Source organism: Staurois parvus, unplaced genomic scaffold (genome assembly GCF_062004578.1).
Source record: "Staurois parvus isolate SC_StPar_1 unplaced genomic scaffold, SC_StPar_1.0 ptg000275l, whole genome shotgun sequence".
NCBI lineage: Eukaryota > Metazoa > Chordata > Amphibia > Anura > Ranidae > Staurois > Staurois parvus.
In genome coordinates, this window is record NW_028318071.1 from 1,371,796 (window position 1) to 1,395,421 (window position 23,626).

Sequence of the window (23,626 nt, forward strand, 5' to 3'; positions counted from 1 at the left end):
TCTACCGAAACCCCTGAGAATAAAACAGGAGTGGAATATGTTCGAAAGGTTGTTAGAGACACGAAGGGATGGGAAGCACGGTGTTTCAAAAGTGTATAGAATACTCACAGAATTAGACACAAATACAAAGTTAATTTTTATCCCAAAATGGGAAAGAGATATGGGTGTTGGGCTTGATGAGGATAGACAGAGAAAGATGTTTAGATTGATACACGATAATGTTAGTATGAGAGAGGTTGAGGTTAATTATAAGTGTGTGACACGATGGCACATTACACCAAGTATAGAGCACAAGATGAATGGGGAAAACTCAAACATGTGTTGGAGAGGATGTGGAGAGATGGGCACGGTGTTTCACATATGGTGGGAATGTCCGAAAATCCAGGCTTTTTGGAAGATAATAGTCAAATTGATTAAAGAAATAACTGAAATTGACATAGGGTTAGACCCAACGACGTGCCTCCTACACAACGTGGAGACATCTGTAAATAAATATAAAGATTCAGGTATTTGGTACTTCTTGAATGCAGCGAAAGGTTTGATACCCAAGTTTTGGCGGAAAGCTGAGGTACCGAAGGAGGAAGACTGGATTAATAGAGTAAACCAGATAGGTAGAATGGAAAGATCATATCATATGCAGGAAGATAGGATGAGAGTTTATTTTAGGAGATGGGAAAAGTGGGAAAGAGCAGGATTGAAAGAGAAATATAGGAAAATATGAACTAGGGTGTTAGCAAAAAATTAATAAGCCTCAAGAGAGTAGAATGGGCTAGAGTCTGCAGAGGGGGAGGAGGGGGGATGAGGGGCGGGGAGGAGGGGGGATGAGGGGCGGGAAGGGGGGGGTAGTGGGATGGGAAAGAAAAGAGTTTTTTTTTTTTTTTTTTTTAGTAAGGGAAAGGTAGAAATGTTATAAATGTCTATTTGTATGAGAATTATTTCCCTTTTTTGGGTTTTTGTATTAGCATGAAAAATTTAATAAATATTTAAATTAAAAAAAAAAAAAAAAAAAAACTGCGAGCCAGGCCTTCTCATCTGACATCAGTGCCTGACCTCACAAATTCGCTTCTGGAAGAATAGTCAAACATTCCCATAAACACACTCCTAAACCTTGTGGACAGCCTTCCCAGAAAAGCTGTTATAGCTGCAAAGGGTGGGCAAACTCAATATTGAACCCTACATACTGTATATCTGAAATCACTAGACTGGATGTACATGCTCCCAGGCAGGAATTTGTTGTACACGGGGATAAAAATAGTAGGTTATTGGCAATGATGGCTCAGCACAAAAGACCTATCACTATCATTCCTGAAGTCTGTACTGCGGATGAGGTCGTGGTGACCTCCCAGGAAGATATAGATTAATTTAAAAATGACTTCACCTCTCTTTATGCCTCCTCTTTACCACATGATTTTAGCCCATCTAGCATGATCCCTTTGTTATATTCCTTGACTCTAGGTTGGCTCTCCAACTCTAAGCATGCACTGCTAGTTTCCGATATTACCCCAGAGGAGGTTTCTATGGCTATAGGCTCCTTTATTAGTGGCAAAGCTCCAGGGCCTTATGGCCTGCCGATGAAGTTCTACAAGACTCATGCAGCGCTTTTAGCCCCTATATTATCATCTTTATATAAGGAGTGCCTGCACGCAGGCGCCTTACTTCCTTCCATGCAGGAGACACATATAGTATTGCTGCATAAATCAGGCAAGGACCCCAAACGTTGTGCTTCATACAGGCCCATAGCCCTTCTCAACAGTAACCTCAAAATACTCACCAAACTACTATCCACTAGGCTAAATAAGGTGATTAAGTCTCTTATAGACTCGGACCAGACAGGCTTTATTCCTGGTAGATCCATGGATATTAACATCCACCATTTGTTTTCTAATATACTGTACATACTTTGCATCTAAACGTGGGTTTCAGGACTATTGCCACATTACATATAGAGAAAGCTTTCGATATGGTGGAATGGGCTTATCTATGGGAGGCGTTACACCAGATGGGTTTCCCATTACTGTTTATAAAATGGCTATGGACCCTATACTCAAATTGTCTGGCTAAAATATGGGTGGGTGGCCTTCTCTCTACCTCTTTCCAACTGCAATGAGGTACAAGGCAGGGTTGCCCCCTCTTCCCAGCTCTCTTTGCCATTGCGATGGAGCCTATAGCTGAAGCCCTTCGAGTTTCACCAGAGATCGTTGGAGTCCGACTGGGATGGCTGAGGAGAGGGCAGATTTTTATGCAGATGATTTACTATTGTTTCTAAATTATACCAGGCCTTCCCTCCAGGGATCCCTTCATATTATGAACTCTTTCTCCAGATTCACGGATCTGAGGGTTAACTGGCATAAGTCATTGTTATTTTCGGTGAATAAGGGGGCGCTGGCCTCCTCCTCCTCCTCTACCCTCCCCTTGCAAAGGGTGAATAAATTCACTTATCTTGGTATTGTAGTCCCCAACAAAGCTTCTGATTTTACAGAATTTAATCTTCATTCAGTACTGTCCGAGGTTAGGTACACAAAGAAGGCATGGAGCAACCTGCCCCTTTCTCGAATTGGCCGTATTAACCTAAAAATGAAAATCCTCCCTAAATTTACATACATTTTTTTGAAACTCCCCACAGTGACTTCCCAAGTTATTCTTCCTTAAACTAAGCCAATTGTTCCTCTCTTTTTTTCTAAACCTATCTAAACCTCCCAGATACAAGCTCTCTACTTTCACCAGACCAAAAGACAGAGGAGGACTGGCAATGCCGAACTGTTTCATATACTTCCTTGCTGTCCAACTGGTGACTGCTCACTGGTGGCTACAGCCTGACTTGACCAATACCTCATCTGTCCTAGAAGCAGCAATTTTGCAATCTTTGGAGGCCCTCCAGTCCCTAGTTTTCAGAGGGATGAGATAGCCTCATAACCTTACTCCAGCCATGTGTACCACTCTTCGGGCTAGGAGAGCTGGGCTTCGATTGGAATCTCTCCTCTCCAATACCTTATCCCCCAAACACTCCACTTTGGCTCAATCCTTCCCTTTCCTACTTTGTTACAATTCCAGTCCCCCATGCCTGGGCTAAATACAAAATAAAAACATTGTAACATATCATTGGACATAATGGTTTACTCTCCTTCCCAATTCTCCAATCTAAATTTAATCTACCCCTGCATTATTGCTACAGATACCTTCAGGTTTCCCATGCCTTCAGAAGCCAATTTGCAGGACAACAAATACCTCTCTCATACTCTGAGTTGGAGGTCTTCCTTTGAGTGCCAAATTTGGAGAAACCCACATCGAAGCTGTATCGCTATCTCCTAGTGGTGGCTAGCTCAGAGTAACATCTCTACAACAGAAATGGAGGGTGGATATCCCTAGCCTGGATGATGATAACTGGTCCAAAATTTGGAATTCTCCCTTTTCTCCGCTAGTCTCTGCCAGATATAAATTAATAGAATTTAACATTTTGTACCAGGCCTATTTTACCCCACATCAGCTGCACATAATGAATCCCTCACTCCCTTCAACCTGTTGGCGTTCACAACATACTGGGGACTTCTTCTATACATTTTGGTCCTGTTCTGCTATTGTGCCATTTACGTGCTACAAACTATTGGAGGTATAGAACAAACTACAATACCCCTTCACCCGAAATATTGCCTGTTGGGGCTGGTGGAACCCTTAGTTCCCGCAGCAGCTAAATGTACCCTCCCTAATACATTGGTTTTCTATGCACATAAGACAATTACTTTGTGCTGGAAGCAAGCATCTCCACCTAGAACAAATTTCTGGAAGCGTATAGTAAATTCAAACCTGCCTCTATATCAAACCACCTACGCTAATAGAGGGCGCCCCCATAAATTTCACAAAATTTGGTTCTACTGGTTAGAAAATCCTCCACCGTCACCATAGTGGATGATAGGAGGGCTTAGAAATGTGTGTATTTACTTGCTGTGCCTTATCTTGCTTATAAAGGGTCCCTTCATTGTTTCTGAATTTAAATGTGTTCAATGAAGCCTTGCATGTTTTACAACTCCCCTACTCCCAGGGTTTAGTTTTAGATGGTTTTTGTGTTGGTTCTGTTGGGCCAATGGCCCTGCCTCTGTGTGGGCTCTATCTGTTTATTTTTCTTTTGTTGTATGTGTTCTCTATTAAAATCAATAAAACAGATTTATATAAAAAAAAATAAGATGAGGGTGTAAAGGAAATGAGTGGGGGATCTTCTGGAGGCCACCATGATTCTAGGGGCAGAACCTTCAGAGATGAAGACTCAGAAAGTGACAACTTCAGATTAGTGTGCAGCATCTCAACAAGAAAGCACAGAAAGGCCTTCTGAGTCTGAGTTAAAACATGACCCTTCAGTTCCTAGGGGGCACAATCCTGAGAACAGGAGGCTTCTGCTTCCCAATCTTTATGGCCTCCATCATCTGCATCTTCCTCATCGTACCTTAATTCCATCTCCAACTAGAAAGTGGAGGAATATAAAGGAGATTGCCTCCATTTCCATTCATCCCGACCTACAGTGGCAGAACTGATGCTGTGTCCCGGAATTTGAATGGGCTGTTGTGCCTGCGTTTCATGCAGGAAAAAAGTTCATGGATCATTTCAAAAACACAGCGGCAGGGAAATCACACAGTGCTTTTGCACTATGCGATTTCCTAGCAGTTCCCACATCTTCAAACTTGCTGCAATTTTAGATGTGTGAGGGTACATTTAAGAATGAAAAGCAATTTCCGGTTCCAGCGCCGCATGAACTAGGAGCGGGACCCACAGCACCGGGCACACACGCCTAAAAAACCGGCTTCCTGCACCCAGGGCTTACCTGAATAGGCACAAAAGTGCCACCTGATCCTCCCTGTATGGATCGGTATCTGTTGCCGGCTCCATCCGGCTCCGGTCCCGCTGCACGGCCAGAGGGAAGCAGCTCTCCCCCTCCTGCAACCAAGATGGCCGAACCTCACAGCAGCAGCAGCATGGGCAGCAGTATGGACACAGGAACAGGTATGGCAGAGACACAGGCACTGACTGCAGTTACACTGGGGCATGCTGACACCTTTAGTTCCACAGATCAATATGACAAGATTGCACAAGCTGTCGCCTCCTTACTGTTACCTACTATTACTCAGGCTGTGGACAGAGCAGTATCATTGGGAATAGAGCAACTCAGAAGGGACCTCGGAGATAATGCTAAACGTATAACGGAAGCGAAACAACGCCTTTCAGATTTAGAAGACGAGTTTCAAGCTATGCAAGCGGGCACTTTACATTCTAAAAGCATGCAGCAAAGTATTCTGGAAAAAATTGATGACTTAGAAAATCGTGAGCGCAGGAACAATCTGCGGGTTGTAGGCCTTACAGAATCCTACAATTCAGGCTCCCTATCCGAAATATGCTCTACGCGCATTCCCACGGCACTTGGCATCCCTGCACCTTGTCAAGTTGAACAAGCGCACCGCCTAGGGGCACCCTCAAACGACAGATGCACACCATGCTCTTTAATCGTCAAATATCTTAATTACGCTGACCATGTGGCCATCCTAAATTCATTTCGCAACTCTCGCTCCCTACGGTTAGAGGGTCATAAACTATTACTATTCGCTGACTACTGTCAAGAAGTATCCTGTAAACAAAAAGCGTTACAGCAAATATGTGCTACGCTATACCAAAAAGGGGTCAAATTCTCCCTCGCATATCCTGCTACACTAAGCTTTACCACACCTTCAGGGAACTCTAAAGTCATTCGTTCACCCAGAGGAAGCCCTTCAATACCTGCAGTTCAATCTCTCTGAGATCGTGGGCCCTCCGAATTCCCAACATGCACCCCAAGACCCAGGCCCGAGAGACCAACGTAGCCCGCGCAAGGGCCCACATAAACGACAATGCGTCTACTTCTTTTCTGCTAAGCTACGACCAACCTGATTGGGCAAGCGCTTATCAGGTCAAACCAATTTCTTTTTACTGTCTGACCTGTCTGTCACTTTTTCAGGTCTTCAGTCCTCAGACGGATTTATGTGAGTTACTTACAGTAGGGCCGGCAATCACCTCAAATGAGAATTTACCTTTATCATTTTGCTGCCCTGTATTATGCTATAAAGTTGTTGTTATGGTCGCGATGTTAAAGGATCTTTAGGATCCATGACCTTTAGTTACAAATGTTTGTCTCTGTCATGTTTCACTCCTATGCTTTGACCATCATAACGCTGCTGGTATTGGGGTTTGCTGGTCCCGCCCCCACCAGGTTACTCGTGTCACAATCGGGGATCTCTCTATTCACTGTTCCCAGCATTGCAACCCCTTGGTGCAGGTTCACCTCCTATCAACTCTAGTTACATTGGTCGAAGTTCAGAGGTAACATGCGGAAAAATGTGAAGTGCAGATTACTATTACGGTTTAATGCATTTTTTGTTTACTTCATGGGCCCCTGTTGGGCTTTTGAAGTGTTCTTTCCCCCTTCTTCCTGTCGGTCTATTCTTTTCTTCTTACCCGGAGAACTCCTAATACCCCAGATACCAACATCACACCAGACGAGCATGGAGGATACAGTTGAGTTCGCCATGCTTACACCACGCAAACAAGTTCTTTATACCCATCCATATATCCCTACACTCACGTCATCATGACATGCATAATTTCATGGAATGTCAAGGGCCTGTGATCACCTCATAAACGTATGGCCAAACTTCGCCATCTTAAATGGCTAAAAGCAGACATAGCATTTCTCCAAGAAACATACTTGACTCATTCTGATTTTGCGCGCATGAAAAAATTATGGGTGGGACAGATGCTGGGCTCCTCCTCGCTCCACCATAAAGCAGGAGTACTTATTCTCATACATAAACGGCCTACTCCTGACATTATCTCTATAGACACGGATGATGCGGGACGCTATGTCGCTGCTCACATCCAATTGGGCTCCTCCTCCTTGGCTCTCATTAACATATATGCCCCAAACTCAACGCCTAAACAATTCTTCCACGAACTGTCCTCAAAAATTTCGAAATACATGCACCTTCCACTTATTTTAGGAGGCGATTCTAACTCATGCATGAACACAAAGGAAGATAAATCTAAATCGTCTGATCATACCCAACAATTTCCCACCACCCCACCTCCGGCATACATGCTGCTCAGTAACTTTGCGGATGCTCTGCAACTCACTGATGTCTGGCGTTTAGCCCATCCGGAAGGTAGGGATTTTACCTTTTTCTCCCCCATCCATCACACCCTATCCAGAAATGACTACCTCTTCTCCAACTCCATCTTGCTACATCACATTGCAGACTCCACTATACATGATATTGCCTGTTCGGATCATTCTCCGATTTCCATAACCCTAAGCCACCTACAACCTAGTCAACACACACAGACATGGTGTTTTCCATCTTTCGTAGCAAATAATCAAGACTTACTTTGGGTTTTGAATGACACATGGCTTGAGTTCTACGAAACAAACGCAGATCACCTATCAAATCCAAATCTGTTTTGGGAAACGGGTAAGGCGCTGCTTCGTAGCAGAATTATCGCTTATACTTCGTAAATACACAGAGGCGAGCAATCGTCTTAGACAGACGTAAAAAGATTCTGTGGATCTTAACTCACACGACAACAGAAAGACATGGACGGATGCTAAACACCAATTTGATACCTGGGCAGCAGCCCAAGAATCTTTATACCAATCCCATCTTGACTTACATTATCATAAATTTGGTAACAAGCCGGGTAAATTGCTAACACGTCTATGCAGAAAACCCTTTATTCCCACCCACTTTGCATCCCTAAAGAACTACCAGGGCACATTAAAAAGCTCGCTAAAGGAAATCATTTCCATATTGGAAAATTTCTTTGGGAATCTATACAACACAGATCCTATAGATGTTACTCGTGCAAACTCCTTCCTGGAACACATCTCTCTCCCGCAAAGATCCTATTGCACTTCAATCCTTGAATGCCCCGATATCTTAATCAGACATTCTCCTAGCTATTCAATCTCTCACAAATGGTAAAGCTCCTGGGCCTAATGGCTATATGGCAGAATTTTACAAACTCATGGCCAAAACCCTTTCCCCTACTTTACAGACAGTATTCCAAACAATCCAGGAGGAAGGAGACTATCTCCCCTCTGGATTCCAAGCCTATATCAAATTAATAGCAAAAAAAGACAAAGACCCCACGGATCCTGGTTCGTATCATCCAATCTCCCTCTTAAACCTACTGTAGATGCAAAACCTCTATCAAAAATTATCGCAAATCGATTAGCTGCTATTTTACCTCCCCTTATTCACCCTTCACAAGCGGATTTCGTATAGGGTCGCTCAGCTGCCTCAAACATACGCAAAGTGTTAACAGTCTTGAATCAGGCTAAACATGACTCTCTCCAGGACACAGCGATCATTTCCTTAGATGCTGAAAAGGCCTTTGACAATGTGCATTTTCACCTGGTTATTCTTAACCCTATGGAAATTCGGCTTTGCGGGCCCATTTATGCACTTGATCCAAGCTATGTACTCGGCACCAATAGCTTAAGTTATGGCTGCAAATAATCCGTCCTTAGATCTGCCTTATATGCAAGACACATTTTCTGACTTCTGCCTCTGCTCAGGGCTCCACATAAACTTTTCTAAGAGTGAGGTTCTTCCGCTGTATCACGCACGTCCTCCCGTGTGGTCCCAAAACTTGCTACTAGTCATATCACATACAGTACCTAGGCATAAAGATAGGGAAACTCATCTCATCTCTATATACGCTCAACTATACACCAACCATCAATAAAATTATAGGAGAATTGGAGATGTGGAAGGATCTACCGCTTTCACTATTGGGCAGGTCACATCTTTTCAAGATGGTGAGCTTCCCAAAGCTTTTATATCCACTTCAGACTACACCTCCCCTCTTGAGGCATAGTGATATAACAAGATTAAATCAGGCAATATCCAAATTTCTACGGTGGGGTAGAAGCCCACACATAGCACTACATAAATAGTTTCTTCCGCGGAGTGAGGGGGGATCTGGCATTCCTAACATACAAATTTACAATCTTTCTTGCCTCGAACTACCATCTTGAGTCCACTATGGTCCATCCATTTAGTCTCACGTCCCTCCTACATTCAAATGTAAACTCTCTCCCATCCCACCTAAAACATGACTCACTCATTCGTGACACTCTCATCACATGGAGGGAAGTCAGACGTAAGGGGTTTCTCCATGGCTCTCTCGATTTCTCCCTATTCATCATAATCCCTCTTTTCCTCCTCCACAACTGTACGCAGCTTATGAAACTTGGGTTACACATGACCTTACTCTTGTTCAGCATCTGTTTGATACATCTACTGGCTCCCCAAAGCCTCTTCATAACATTCAACAAATTTTTAACTTACCCTCCCATCATTTCCTTTATATTCTACAAGTGAGAAATTATGTCAACTCCACTTAAATCTACTAGATTCCACACGACAATAATAGATGTACTGGTACAAACCTGAAAATACAAAAGATCAAACATTTATGGACCGTTAAATCTTCATTACACAAAACCCCTGGAAACATCTACATCAGTGAGCTCTTGGGTCAATGACTTTGACAATGCTTTCACAGTAGAACAACTATTATCAGGTTTCAACACCACCTGTGCCTTTAATCCCAACGAGTTTTGGCGTGAACAACAATTCAAGATCCTGCATCATGCCTATATGCCCTGTCTCTATTCGAAAGCCAATCCTGCTGTCAGGGACCATCGCGACGCATGGTTCTACACATGCGTAGGTGTCTGTCAAGACATGCAGACAGCAGGGCACTAGGACCTAGGCGCACCCGTCGTCTATGACAGTACTGGGCAGGCACTAGGACCTAGGCTGCGCCTGTCAGGTGCAGGGCGGGCTACTTAAACCAGCCCTGCACAGACACTTGTTGCCGAATGGTCTTTGCGTATCCTGTTGCCTGTGTTGTGAGTACTCTGATCTGGATTGTCTGACCTTGTTGCCTTCTCCTGTCCTGACCCCTTGGCTTGCCTGACTCTGCTCCTGGATGCTCCCTTATAGATTTGATCTTCTGGTATTGACCCGACTATCCCTTGCCTACCGTCTTGTACCGCACCGACCCGCTAGTTACCAACACGGCCTGTTTGACTCTGATCTTGCTCATCCATCCCTCAGGGATCCCCGGGCTCCCTCACATCAGACTCTTAACCCACAGAGCCTCTGGCAGACTCCTCTACCACTGGTAGAGATACCCGGTAGCTTGACCTGGTCCCGGAACGCTCCAAGTCCATCCCCACCATCAGGGGCCATGGTGAACAAGGGTTCCGGTACTTAGACTCCGCACTCTGGGGAGGCTCTATCAGGGGACTGATAGAGGTGCTGTCAGGTGGTCTGTTACAGTACCATTCGGCCATGACTGAGTCTGGAGGGAGGCCCTCTCCGCTAGAGGACATTTGCCGACATTTATCCGCCCTGACTCAGGCAGTAACTGCACTTCAGGATAAATGTTCACGTTTGGAAAATCGTTTTGATACCATGACTGTGTCCGAGACTCCTTCCCAGAGGCCGTCGGCTCTGGGGGAACCTCTGGATCTCCCACAACGGCTGCGGTTGCAGCTTCACCAGCCGAACCTCGTGTTCCCATGCCTGAACGTTTTCGGGGAGATCGTGCACGATTCAGGTCTTTTAAAAACGCATGTCTGCTATATTTTGACCTGCAACCCTGTACATTCACCACTGAGTCGGTCAAAGTAGGATTCATTATGTCCCTACTACAAGACGAACCCCAGGACTGGGCCCATAGATTAAGGGAAAGTCCCAGCTACAGTCTGTAGATGCATTTTTTGAAACTATGGCTATCCTGTACGACGACCCCCAACAGGTGGCTTCGGCCAAATCCACCCTTTACTCACTCCGACAGGGTCGCCGAGCAGCAGAGGAATATGCCTCTGAATTCAGGCGATGGATGGGGGACATGCGTTGGAATGACGCTGCCCTGCGTCACCAATTCCGGGTCGGACTCTCGGAGGCATAAAGGATAAGCTAGCCCGAGTTGGCCTCCCAGAGTCCTTGGAAGATCTGATCGCCCTGGCGATCCAAATTGATCGCAGGTTGCGGGATTGCCGGTCTGAGAGGTCAGGCCAGGGTCAAGGAGTCACATGGGCACCTCCCAGGGGCACAGGTCAAGTAACCTCCACCGATCTACCATCCGTTCCCGTGGATACTTCTGAACCCATGCAGCTGGGGTTGGCTCGGCAGACCCCCAGCCCAGAGGAACGCCAGCGAAGACGCACCAGGAACCTCTGTTTTTACTGTGGAGAAGCTGGACATGTCGTGCGGACTTGCCCGGTGAAAGCACGTAAGTCGAGAACTTCAGTTCCTTCTTGTTCCATGGGAAATATAAGCCAATCCAGTTACTTAGCGGTGCCCCTCTTTTTTCAGCTTCCAGGAAGGATCGTGGAAACCACAGCACTCATTGACTCGGGGGCCTGCAGTTGTTTTGTGGACCTTGACTTTGCCCGTCAGCAGGAAATTCCTTTACAGGCCAGGAAATGGGGGCTTAACTTATTTTTAGCTGATGGTTCCCAGATTAAATCGGGATTAGTAGATCAAGAGACTCCCCCTATGCTTACCACCATAATGGGTTTTCACCGGGAGTTGTTACGTTTTGACGCCATCGCATCACCCCTTTTCCCAGTGATCCTGGGGCTTCCATGGCTACAAGCCCACAACCCCCAGATCAACTGGGAGACCGGTTCCCTCAGTTTTCCTTCGGCATATTGTTGGGAAAATTGCTATGCCTCAGGGCCCCCCAAATTCTCCTGTGTGCTGAGGAGGATTCCAGTCTGAGACAGGTTGTTCCAGTAGTATATCATGACTACCTTGACGTTTTTAGCAAACGTGGGGCCGACACCTTGCCCCCACATCGCCCATATGACTGTCCTATTGATTTATTACCAGGATCCGAGATTCCCTTTGGCCGCATTTTTCCGTTATCTGAGGTGGAATTGGGGGTGTTGAAGGAATATAGCTCTTCCAAAGCCTGAGAGCGGCGGTTTGCTTTACCAAGTTGGACCTCCGTGGGGCATACAATTTGGTACGCATCCGGGAAGGGGACGAGTGGAAGACAGCTTTTCGCACTCGGTTCGGCCACTTCGAGTATCTGGTTATGCCTTTTGGACTCTGCAGTGCTCCGGCCACCTTCCAGCATTTTGTTAACGATGTCTTCAGGGATTTCCTGGACATTTTTGTCATTGTGTACCTAGATGACATCCTGATATTCTCACCATCCTTAGACACCCATAGAGTTCATGTGATTAAGGTTCTGGAGCGTTTGCGCCTACACGGCTTATATTCCAAGGTCGATAAGTGTTGTTTTGAACAGCAGAGCATTTCTTTCCTGGGTCTGATCATCTCCACTGCGGGGGTCGCAATGGATTCCCAAAAAGTCGCGGCAATTCTTGAATGGCCAATCCTAACTGATAAAAAAGGCGTCTAACGATTCATTGGGTTCGCCAACTTCTACAGGAAGTTCATTAGGAATTTTTCAGGTCTGGTCTCCCCTATCACGCAGCTGACTAAGTCAGGGGTCCGCTTTAAATGGACATCAGAAGCTCAGGAAGCATTTGAAACGATTGTTTACCACAGCTCCCATTCTGGGCCACCCGGACGCAGCACTACCATATGTGCTAGAAGTGAATGCATCCGAAAACGCGGTGGGATCAATTCTGTCCCAGAGGAAAGGGCCAAAAGAACTGCTGCATCCAGTGGCATTTTTCTCTAGGAAACTCACCCCGGCAGAGCGCAACTATGACATTGGGGACCGAGAGCTACTGGCCATCAAGACCGCTCTGGTGGAGTGGAGATACTTGCTGGAAGGAGCAGCCCACCCGATTTTGATCTTCACAGATCACAAGAATCTCGAATATCTAAGAACAGCTAAACGCCTAAGGCCACGCTAAGCTAGGTGGGCACTCTTCTTTTCTCATTTCTCGTTCCACATCACTTATAGGCTGGGTTCAAAGAATACTAAGCCAGACGCCCTTTCGCGCATGTTTGAGGACCCCAAGGAGGAACTCAGGCCGGATACCATCCTGTCATCAGGGAACTTTTTTGCCCTTCAAACTGATCAGCGTGCGAAACTGCAAGATGCATCAGGGACATGGTCTTCCTTACCAGAAGTACCACTCTCCCACGAAGGAGGTTTGATACGAAAGGAGGGATTGATTGTGGTACCAGAGGAGGTGCAGATGCAGGTCTTGGGGCACTGTCGCGATCATCCAATGGCAGGGCATTTTGGAGTGGCAAAAACGCTGCAGCTGCTGAAACGCACCTTCTGGTGGCCTAACATGAACAGAGATTGTAAACAATACGTGAAGTCTTGTGCTGTTTGCCAGAGAAACAAGCCAACTAGAAACAAGGCCTGGGGCCTGCTACGCCCACTACCCATTCCTGCTCGCTCTTGGCAAATGATAGCCATGGATTTTATAGTGGAGCTACCTCCGTCCCAGGGTAATACTGCAATTTTTGTCATTGTTGATCGCCTGTCGAAAATGGCTCATTTTGTACCCTTGAAGAGTATTCCTTCGGCTATAGAGACTGCTCGGATTTTTATCAGAGAAGTGGTCAGGTTACATGGGGTTCCAGAAGACGTGGTATCCGATCGCGGGGTACAATTTACCTCCAAATTTTGGAGAGCCTTATGCAGGGCCCTGGGTATCAAGCTATCACTCTCCTCCGCTTTTCGTCCCCAGACCAACGGACAGACAGAGAGGACCAACCAGACCTTGGAGAAGTACCTGAGGTGCTACACATCTTTTTTGCAAAACGACTGGCTGACACTCCTGCCCCGAGCAGAATTCGCTTTCAATAACGCAAACCACTTAGCCACAGGGCAATCGCCGTTTTTTGCAAATTACGGATTCCAGCCCACCTTCATGCCTGACCTGATTGCTGAAAGCACAGTTCCAGCCACCCAAAGCATGGTCAGTTTTTTTTCTGATAACAACAAACTACTGCAGAAGGCCATGGCTAAGGCCCAGGAAGATAAAGAGATGTTTGACAAGAAGCGAAGGAGAGAACTAGTGCTGCAACCAGGGGATAAGGTCTGGCTAGCAACAACTAACCTGAAACTACTTTGTCCCTCGAAGAAGCTAGGACCAAAATTTTTAGGACCCTTTCAGGTCAAACGAATGGTTAAAGTGACATATGAGCTTGTCCTTCCAGAAACCTTTAAGATTCACCCGGTGTTCCATGTTTCATTGCTGAAACCGGTGGTCTCAGATCCATTTCCGGACCGGGAATCCAGACCCCCTGAAGCCATTACTGTTGAGGACCAAGAGGAATTTGAAGTGGAAGCAATTCTAAATTGTCGAAGGAGGGGAGGCCAGACCCAGTTCTTGATTAAGTGGAAAGGCTATGGTCCAGAGGAGAACTCTTGGGAACCAGCCCAAAATGTCCATGCCCCTAGACTCATCCGGGAGTTCCATTGTAGCCATCCACAGAGGAGAGATCAGTTGGGCACCCGGAGGATGCCCATGGGGGGGCAATGTCAGGGACCATCGCGATGCATGGTTCTACACATGCGTAGGTGTCTGTCAAGACATGCAGGCAGCAGGGCACTAGGACCTAGGCGCACCCGTCGTCTATGACAGTACTGGGCAGGCACTAGGACCTAGGCTGCGCCTGTCAGGTGCAGGGCGGGCTACTTAAACCAGCCCTGCACAGACACTTGTTGCCGAATGGTCTTTGCGTATCCTGTTGCCTGTGTTGTGAGTACTCTGATCTGGATTGTCTGACCTTGTTGCCTTCTCCTGTCCTGACCCCTTGGCTTGCCTGACTCTGCTCCTGGATGCTCCCTTATAGATCTGATCTTCTGGTATTGACCCGACTATCCCTTGCCTACCGTCTTGTACCGCACCGACCCGCTAGTTACCGACACGGCCTGTTTGACTCTGATCTTGCTCATCCATCCATCCATCCCTCAGGGATCCCCGGGCTCCCTCACATCAGACTCTTAACCCACAGAGCCTCTGGCAGACTCCTCTACCACTGGTAGAGATACCCGGTAGCTGCGACCTGGTCCCGGAACACTCCAAGTCCATCCCCACCATCAGGGGCCCTGGTGAACAAGGGTTCCGGTACTTAGACTCCGCACTCTGGGGAGGCTCTATCAGGGGACTGATAGACGTGCTGTCAGGTGGTCCGTTACACCTGCTGTGTCCACATGTCCGTTTTGCAGTTATCTTAAACCTTGATTACATCACAGATTTTGGCTCTGCCCGCCCATATCTGTCTTCTGGAAGCAAGTGATCACCTTTATATCTTTTGTCACCACTTTCCAACTGACCAGGATGGAACAATCAGGTACAGGAATTTCTCCTTCTCAGCTACAGAAACAATTGAGTACTGTCCGTGATACTTTTTTTATTTGCACTAACATACAATTTTGAGGACAAGCTTTCGGGGTATGTCCCCTTCTTCAATTTCCAAGCAGTACTATACCTTGAAGAAGGGGACATACCCCAAACGCTTGTCCTCAAAATTGTATGTTAGTGCAAATAAAAAAAGTATCATGGACAGTACTCAATTGATTCTGTAGCAAATGCACTAATACGGCTACAATCCCTCTCAGCTAACAACTCTCAGAAATAAACTATGGCTATCCACCTGTCTGTTGGTAGCAAGAAGGGCCATATTGAAGAAATGGGTCTCCAACTATCCTCCAACTTTAACGGACCTAAAGCAAGATCTTAACTCTCTCCTTTGCCTAGACAGGCTCAACCTAATTTCCTCACCCTCCAACCACAGATCTGATCAATCCCTCCGGAAGTGGAAGCTACAGTATATATCACTGGGTCACTCTCCGCACAGGTAGAAACTAATTTTCCTCCAAGATTCCAGAGTCTTGGGCTATTTTACTAAGCCTCTCCAATGATGCAATGTTACTCTAATTACAGTATGCATATGTTGTTTACAGGTCATGCTACCTCTTTTACGTATAACATTTTCCGCTAGCATTTGCCTTCTTCTCCATTCCTGATCCTCCTCTTTCCTTCCCTAGAAGGAGTTTGAACCCTTGGTATGATATATTTCACTATGTTATTTGTACATCTGTTGTCAGAATGCACCACATGATTACAGCATGCAACAGGAGTTGAGCATGCTTTCTTTTTTATCTTTGGTAGCACTCAGTCATGGGATACCCCCGCTCTCTGACCCCCACTTATCCGACTACATTTACTCAAACTCAGTTTCAGGTCAACTACTCTCTTGTTCCTTCAGGTTACATGGTTCCCCGGGTAGTGTTTGCTTACTCCTCTCCCCCCCCCCTTCCTTATTCTCATCATCCTCCTTACTCTAATACATGTGCCTTAGCCTTCTCATCTGCCTCTCCCTTATCCTCTCACATCTTCTTTTCCTACTTTAACCTCTATCTATTCCCTTTGTTTTCTCCTCCGTTTGTTCAACTCTAGTACATAACTTCTCTTCTTTTGTCTCCATCTTTCATTTCCATTTCTTGTGTCTTTGGTGGACATCGGCTGACATCTCTTTGCACCCTGCATACCCAGAAACAAATCCCACACCATACATTTTGTCGCCTTCACTCATTCCATCATTCTTTGTTTCTAGCTTTTAGATCATTTTTCGCTCACTAGTTTGTCACAGCACCCCTCAGATACTGGTCTACATCTGCTTCGGGTTGAGGGTTCTCTAATCCAAGACCACCTCAATGTTCTTATGCAATGTTTTCTTGTAGAATGTGATTGTAGATTTTCTACAGCTCTGCATTGACATGATATCCTTTATATGTCACCTGTTTGTTCGCTACAATGTATGTCTCATAAACCCAATAAATATTCTTTATAAAAAAAAAAAGAATGAAAAGCAGCGCGTTTTGACTGCAGGTGGTTGCGGGAGTGGGAACAATTGAGATTCCTGCACCCGCATCCACCTGCAATGGTGTGAACCAGGCCTAAGGCGAACTATTTATAGCAACTTTTCTATCATTTATGAACAAATTAAACAGAATTGCTATCATCAATGCCAACAGTCCTTAATTTTTAAATTAAGCATTTATGGGTACCTGTATCAAACGCTTTGGCGAAATCCAGATGCAGCATGTCCACTGGCATTCCTCTATCCAGATTACAGTTTACTTCCTCATCGAATGTTAACAGGTTAGTCTGGCAAGAACAATCCTTCATGAATCCATGCTGATTACTACTAATGATACCCTTTTCATCAACAAATTCTTGGATATGGTCTTTTATCTCCTCCAATAGTTTACATACTATTGATTTTAGGCTAACTGGTCTGTAGGTTCCAGGTATCTTTTTTTAATATTGGTACTACCTTCACCAATCAGCTGGTACCTTTCTAGTTTCTAAGCGGTCTTTAAATACTATGAATAATGATTTGCTTGTAACATGGCTAAATTATTTGAGAACTCTCGGGTGTAAGCCATTTGGTCCTGATGATTTATTCAAACTAAGTTTTTGAAACTTTTTTGGACACTGGCTTCTATTAGCCACAAGGGTACATTCTGTATTGTGTTACTAACCATAAAGTCTTGTTTGCTATACCTTTTCCTTTGTAAAAACTGAGAAGAATTTAGTACAATTGCCTTCTTTTTACTTGTAACCAACTTCCCCTGATTATCGTTTATGGAGCCAATTTGCTCTGACCTCATCTTTTTACTCTTAATACTGTATATATAAAAAAAATTGGGGGGGATTTTTTTCCACTCTCCTCAGCTATGTGTCTCTGATAGTCTATTTTGGCTGCACTGATCATGCTCTTACATTTTTTATTGCATTCATGCAATGCTGACAGTGACCCCTCAACCTTGTCTTTTTTAAAGGAGTTTTTTTCTCATTAATATGCCCTTTTACACTAGAATTTAGCCACCTAGGTGTACTTTTAGTCCCCTCTCCATAATCTTCACCCTCTAAATCACACAAAAAAAAAAAAAAAAAAAAAAAAAACACAACAGACCCCTCCCTCCCCCTCCTCCCTCCAAGATCCATTCACCTTCCTTTCCTAGGCTTTCCCAAATGCCACATTCCCTACACACCCGTATTATCAGTTCCCAGGTCAATTCTCAATTTCCTATGTCAAGCATGTCCATATACCTCCTTGATTTCTTAAATTCCAGCCATTTTTTCCAGCATAATATTTCTCTAGGAAATTCTCTGCTGTATACATTGTCTCTTCAACAGACCTTCAACCTGGTCAATTTTTAAAGCCCAATCTTTCATACTAGGGATAGTTTCTGTTCACCAGAACCTGGGAATCAGGCTTTTAGCTGCATTTTTAGGTTTTTAGGCATTTTTAGGCTTTTAGCTGCATTTAATAAATGCAGAATTAAAGATGTCCTATATTGCGCTATCGATGTATAAGTGTTGTGAAATAAATAACTCCAGGGCTCAATAGATATCTTTATCTTTGTACAATCCCACCACGGATGCACAAAGGTTCGGGGCAAGTCACACCCCCTCCAACACAGGGAAGACATGTCTGCTTCAAACCACCACACCCTCAGTGGGATCACGTACCACCTAGCAAAAAGCTTAAAACACATTTCCGTCATCTTTGCATCAATTGACACTAGTTTTAAGACCTTCCTTCTCTGTGACTCATCCAATTTGACTCCCAGGTCTTGCTCCAAATTCCCGAAAATGGGGCAAAAAAAAAAAACAGGCTCAATTTCTTTCAACAGCATGTAATATACTTTTGAGATACTTTGCTTGAGACTAGAGCGGGAACCAAACAACCTCTCTATTGGCCTAAAACTATCTTTTCCTCAGAATGGCCTTGGCAGTGTCTGTGCAAAATGTTGTATTTGGGCGAATCTCCATTTGTCTAGTGACATACTACCTGATTTTTGCTTTAGTTAAAGAATAGTGCATAATCTATCCCCAGCCATCACATCATGTAACTGTATCACATCTTTTGCTCATCTAACAAAATATAAATAATCCTCTTTCCCTGGTTTAAAATAGTTTGTATCTAACAATGAATTTAAAGGTGAATTCTGCTCCTAGTGAAAATGTCCACAAAGGCCATCCCAGAGTCTGAAAACATTTCTCATCAGTGGATTCGTGTTAATTGCTAAATCTCAATACAACCATGGAATCCAAACCATCTTACTACCTTACTTTGTGCAAGCTCTAACTTTACCCAACTTTTACCTTCATTATTGTGAATCCAATCCGCTATTCGCGTAATAGTAAATGCATGATGGTACTTTTTAAAATTGCCAGCACGGCACAGTAAATCCTAGGTCGCCTGTGTGCCCATAAATATTTTAGTATGATGATTCTCAATTTTCTAAAATATTCCTGGGGAAAATGATTGAAAGCATTGGAAATGTTTATATTAACTTGGGCAAAATATTCATTTTAATGTATTTATTCTACCTATCCAAGTGATAGGCCTATATCTCAAGGAGTTTAAATTCTCTTTAATCGTGTTAAGCAAAGGGATATAGTTAGCCCTGTACAGGGCCATTAAAGCTGTTGTTAATTTTATACCAATGTATCCTAGTTCCTTTTTATGCCATACAAAGGACAACTTGGGCTGAATTGCTTGCTCTTCTCTCAGTGGCACGATTACAGTATATGCCGGATCTCTGACTTAGCTGTATTTATTTAAAAATTTGATTGTTTCATGTACCGCTTTAATTCATCTAACATGTTCTGTAAAATTGTCATAGGGTTTGAAATATGAGAGTATGTCATCTATGTACACAGCAACTTTATACTCCCTCTACCCAATTCTGCCACCCCTGATATCCACACTCTTACAAATCGTGAGCAGCAAGGGTGCCATTAAACAGCTTGAAAGATGGAGAGTGACTTCCATTAACCCGAATTTTGGGTGATGGTAAAATGCAGTGATCCAATGAATCATCCTAATACCTAAACCTAGGTGTCTCAGGGTTTCATAAAACCGTAGTCCACCCTGTCAAAGGCTTTTTTAGCATCTATTGACAGGAGTAGAACTGGGATTTTTCTTTTTTTAACTTCATGAATCAGGAATAATTTCTTACAGCATCCAATTTAGGATCCCATTTAGTGTTGTGCAGTATGGATTGCAGATCAGTAGAATTGGTCCTTTTTGTCTCCTTTTCCTACTATTTATGTTGAACATAATTATTCTGTGATTTCTGTTCCCCACGTTATCCCCTAATATCACTTCTGTGATCAGATCTGTGTTGTATGTGAATGGTTCACTTGATTGGGATAATATCTGGGATAAAGATAGGATTGGATCCAGAGTTGTGTCTATTACATAGTACAGAACTATCAGTGAACAAATACAAGGATTCGGGTATATGGTATTATCTCAATGCGGCAAAGGGTCTGATACCTAAGTTTTGGCATAGCTCAGAGGTGCCGAGAGAAGAGGATTGGGTGGAAAGAGTGAACCAGATATGTGGGATGGAGAAACTGTATTATATGCAAGAAGACAAGAAGGGGTTGTATTATAGGAGGTGGGGAAAATGGGAAGATTTTGTGTCCAAGGTGAAATATATGAAGTAGTAGAGTGGGATATGTGAAAATACTTAAGAAAAGATGTAATGGAGAAATGCAGAGTGGGTGGTCTTATGGGTGGGGTGGGGGTAGGTTTTTTCAGGGTGGGTGGGGGTATTAGATTGGCGGTGGGGGGGCAATGGGAATAAAGATGGAAAGGGATATAAATGATGGTTTTGTATGCTATATGAGAGTAATGATGGAACATGTATTTTATATGGAAAATTAATAAATATTTAAATAAAAAAAAAAGATCTGTGTTGTATGTGATTAGTAGGTGCAGCAGAGCATCATTCCCTTTTGGGGCCTCTGACACATAAAATTGTCCTGCAAGACATTTCAGAAATGACGAGCCCTAGATGTTTCGTATGCCCAGTCAGTATCTGGATAATTGAAGTCCCTCATAATGATAACATTGCTCTGAAAACTATTAAAGTACCCCCTACACAATTAACAAGAAACATAATCACCACTCAAAATATGTATTGATATGTGTTGACTGCAGCTTGTACTGGCATGTGTTCCCACACCGAAACAGATAGTTATGATTCAAATAGTGTCGCGCAATACAGCTTGCATCACCCATTATCAGTTAACATATTTAAACAGAAAATAGCCAGTGTGCTGGAAATTATGTGTGACACTGCTTAAATCAATATAATCACAATATGTTCCATATAACAATAATCCCTAAGGCTAGGTTCACATTAGTGGTCACTGCAGGAAGGCGTGTAATTGCATGCATTCCCGTACTAAAAACACAATTCCATTTTAGGAGATGCGCGGCAGCCCCCAAACACTGGAAACTGCAGCACGTTTCTCACACTGGGAACCGCACTGCACTATGTGGTTTTCTTGTGAGTCATGTTTTCTAAAAACGTGCAGGGACCTTTGCCCTGCGTTTTTTGTAGTACAGCAGTCCATTCAAATGAATGGGCTATTGTGCAAGAGCAAATGTGACCACGGGGAGGCCACAGACGTGAACCAAGCCTCGTGATTAAAGTGACCCAGAATGTTAAAAACATAAAAATAAAGTCCAACATGTTTATTTCATCACACAAAGGGGAGATTTAAAATTGGTGCATACAGAATCTGGTGCAGCTGTGGATTGTAACCAATCAGCTTCTAACTTTGGCTTGATCAATTAATCTTTCACAATAAAACCTAAAAGCTGATTGGTTACTTTTTTTCTTAAACCCATACTTCTCTTTTAAAGAGATTTCAGATTGGCACACGTCTGCTGGGGCGGAGTCTATAACATCATCATGCATACCTGAAAGTGGAGGCATTGCTTACTATACTGCGCTGCCAATCTAAAATATCCTAAAGGGGCAACACATTTTCATATGTTTTATACTGTGGTGCACCAGATGTTAAAGTACAACCCTCTCAAGTGAGTATATATTACAGCAAGTACCTATTGATAAAGAGCTTTTTTTAACCCCTTGACGCCGACGTAACACAAATATGCGGCCTCACGGACCTGGGCTTTTTTCCGTGGGGCCGCATATTTGCGTACCTGTCTTTGTGTTGGGAGCGCGCCCCTCAGCGCGCTCCCAGCACCGAGACCGCGGTGTCACTGAGAGCACCGGGTCCCGTTCTAACGATCGGGACCCGGGACTCCCGGTCCCGGGTCACACGATCGCTGTGATAGCCTCTGATTGGCTATCACAGTGATCAGTCACTGTGCAGCCCGGCCCCCTTGTTTTTTTTCTCTCTCTCTCTATGAATGGAGAAGAGAGATACATTGTATCTCTCGAACTCCTGTCAGAGAGAAGAAAAAAAAAAAGTTTGTTAAAAAAAAAAAAAGATAAATAAATAAATATTAAAAAAATAAAAGAAAAAAAAATACCTAGATCAAGGTTTGATCTAGTTCAGTGCCAGGGTTAGTGTTTAGGTCAGGGTCAAGGTCAAAAGTCAGGGTCAAAGGTCAAGATTTAAAAAAAAATTGGTATCAGTGTCAGTTAGTGTTAATGTCAGTGTCAGTTAGTGTTAGTGTGTTTTAGGTAAAAAAAAAAAAAGACAAAAACAAAATGCGCACTATGGTTTCTGGGCTGTACTACGGGTACAAACAACAAATAACATACACATATATGGTATCGCTGCGATCATCAAGAGCTGGAGAATTCATTTTGGGTTGCTCTTTGGTGGTAGGTTATGGTCATAACAAGACACACATAGCTAAATAAAAAAAAAGGATTTTTTTTACTATTTTGGGCCAGTTTTCCTTTGATAATAAAAAAAAATCAGGAGATATCCATTACCATTTACCACCAAATGAAAGCCCAATTTGTCCTGAAAAAATCAAGGTATAATCCACCTGGATGTGCAAAGTAGTTGTGATGATATGTACGGTTTTGCTATCACATGTCAACGGTGCAGAATTGTGCTTAGGCCTTTAGATTTGTTTTACCCTTAGGCGTGAAGGGGTTAATGAATGAAGCAGTAAGCATGATGATAGTTTTATTATTTTTGAGCCACATATTGAAGTCTTTTACTAGAGGAGGTGGATGGTCTCAGCTTGAGGTGAAGTTTCTGAGGAGAATTGGAACAGTATTAAAAAAAAAAAAATCAAACTGTCCAGTACCTCAGGAATATGTTAAAGTCCAATTTCATTCTCTCAATCAACAATGACTATTTCTAATCCTTATGCTGATAAGGAGGAGGAGGCCGTGTTATAGGCAACACTGAAAGAGTGCTGCGATAGGTAGGAGGAGAACCAGGAGAGAGCAGAGTCTCTGAGGCCAAGAGAGTGGAGTTTTTTGAGGAGGAGGAGATGGTCAACCGTATCAAAAGCCGCATAGAGGTCAAGTAGTAAGAGTACGGAGTGGTGGCCATTGGTTTTAGCAGTTAGTAGATCATTAGTGAGTTTTAGTAGGGCAGTTTCAGTGGAGTGCAGAGAGCGAAAGCCAGACTGTAAAGGGTCAAGAAGGTTGTTGTCGGTGAGGTGGGAGCTCAGGCGATTGTACACTAAGCGTTCTAGGAGTTTAGAGGTAAATGGCAGCAGGGAGATGGGTCTTAAGTTGTTCAGGTTTGTGGGGTCCAGGGAGGGCTTTTTAAGTATGGGAGTGATGTGCATATGCTTTAGAGGGGAGGGGAAGGCACCAGTAGAGAGGGAAAGATTTAAGA

At 44.0% G+C, this 23,626-nt stretch overlaps 1 protein-coding gene and 1 long non-coding RNA gene across 2 annotated transcripts in view; both read right to left on the minus strand.

The window, feature by feature from the left end:
* LOC149459077 (uncharacterized) overlaps nucleotides 1–17,129 on the minus strand; it is a 41,657-nt gene extending 24,528 nt beyond the window's left edge. The window contains exon 1 of the long non-coding RNA XR_016313353.1: nucleotides 17,047–17,129. This is a non-coding gene — a long non-coding RNA (uncharacterized LOC149459077). The remainder of the gene's footprint in view (nucleotides 1–17,046) is intronic.
* The window catches only part of PYGM (glycogen phosphorylase, muscle associated), a 580,472-nt gene that overhangs the window by 167,731 nt on the left and 389,115 nt on the right, over nucleotides 1–23,626 (minus strand). The gene's annotated exons all lie outside the window — the stretch shown is intronic.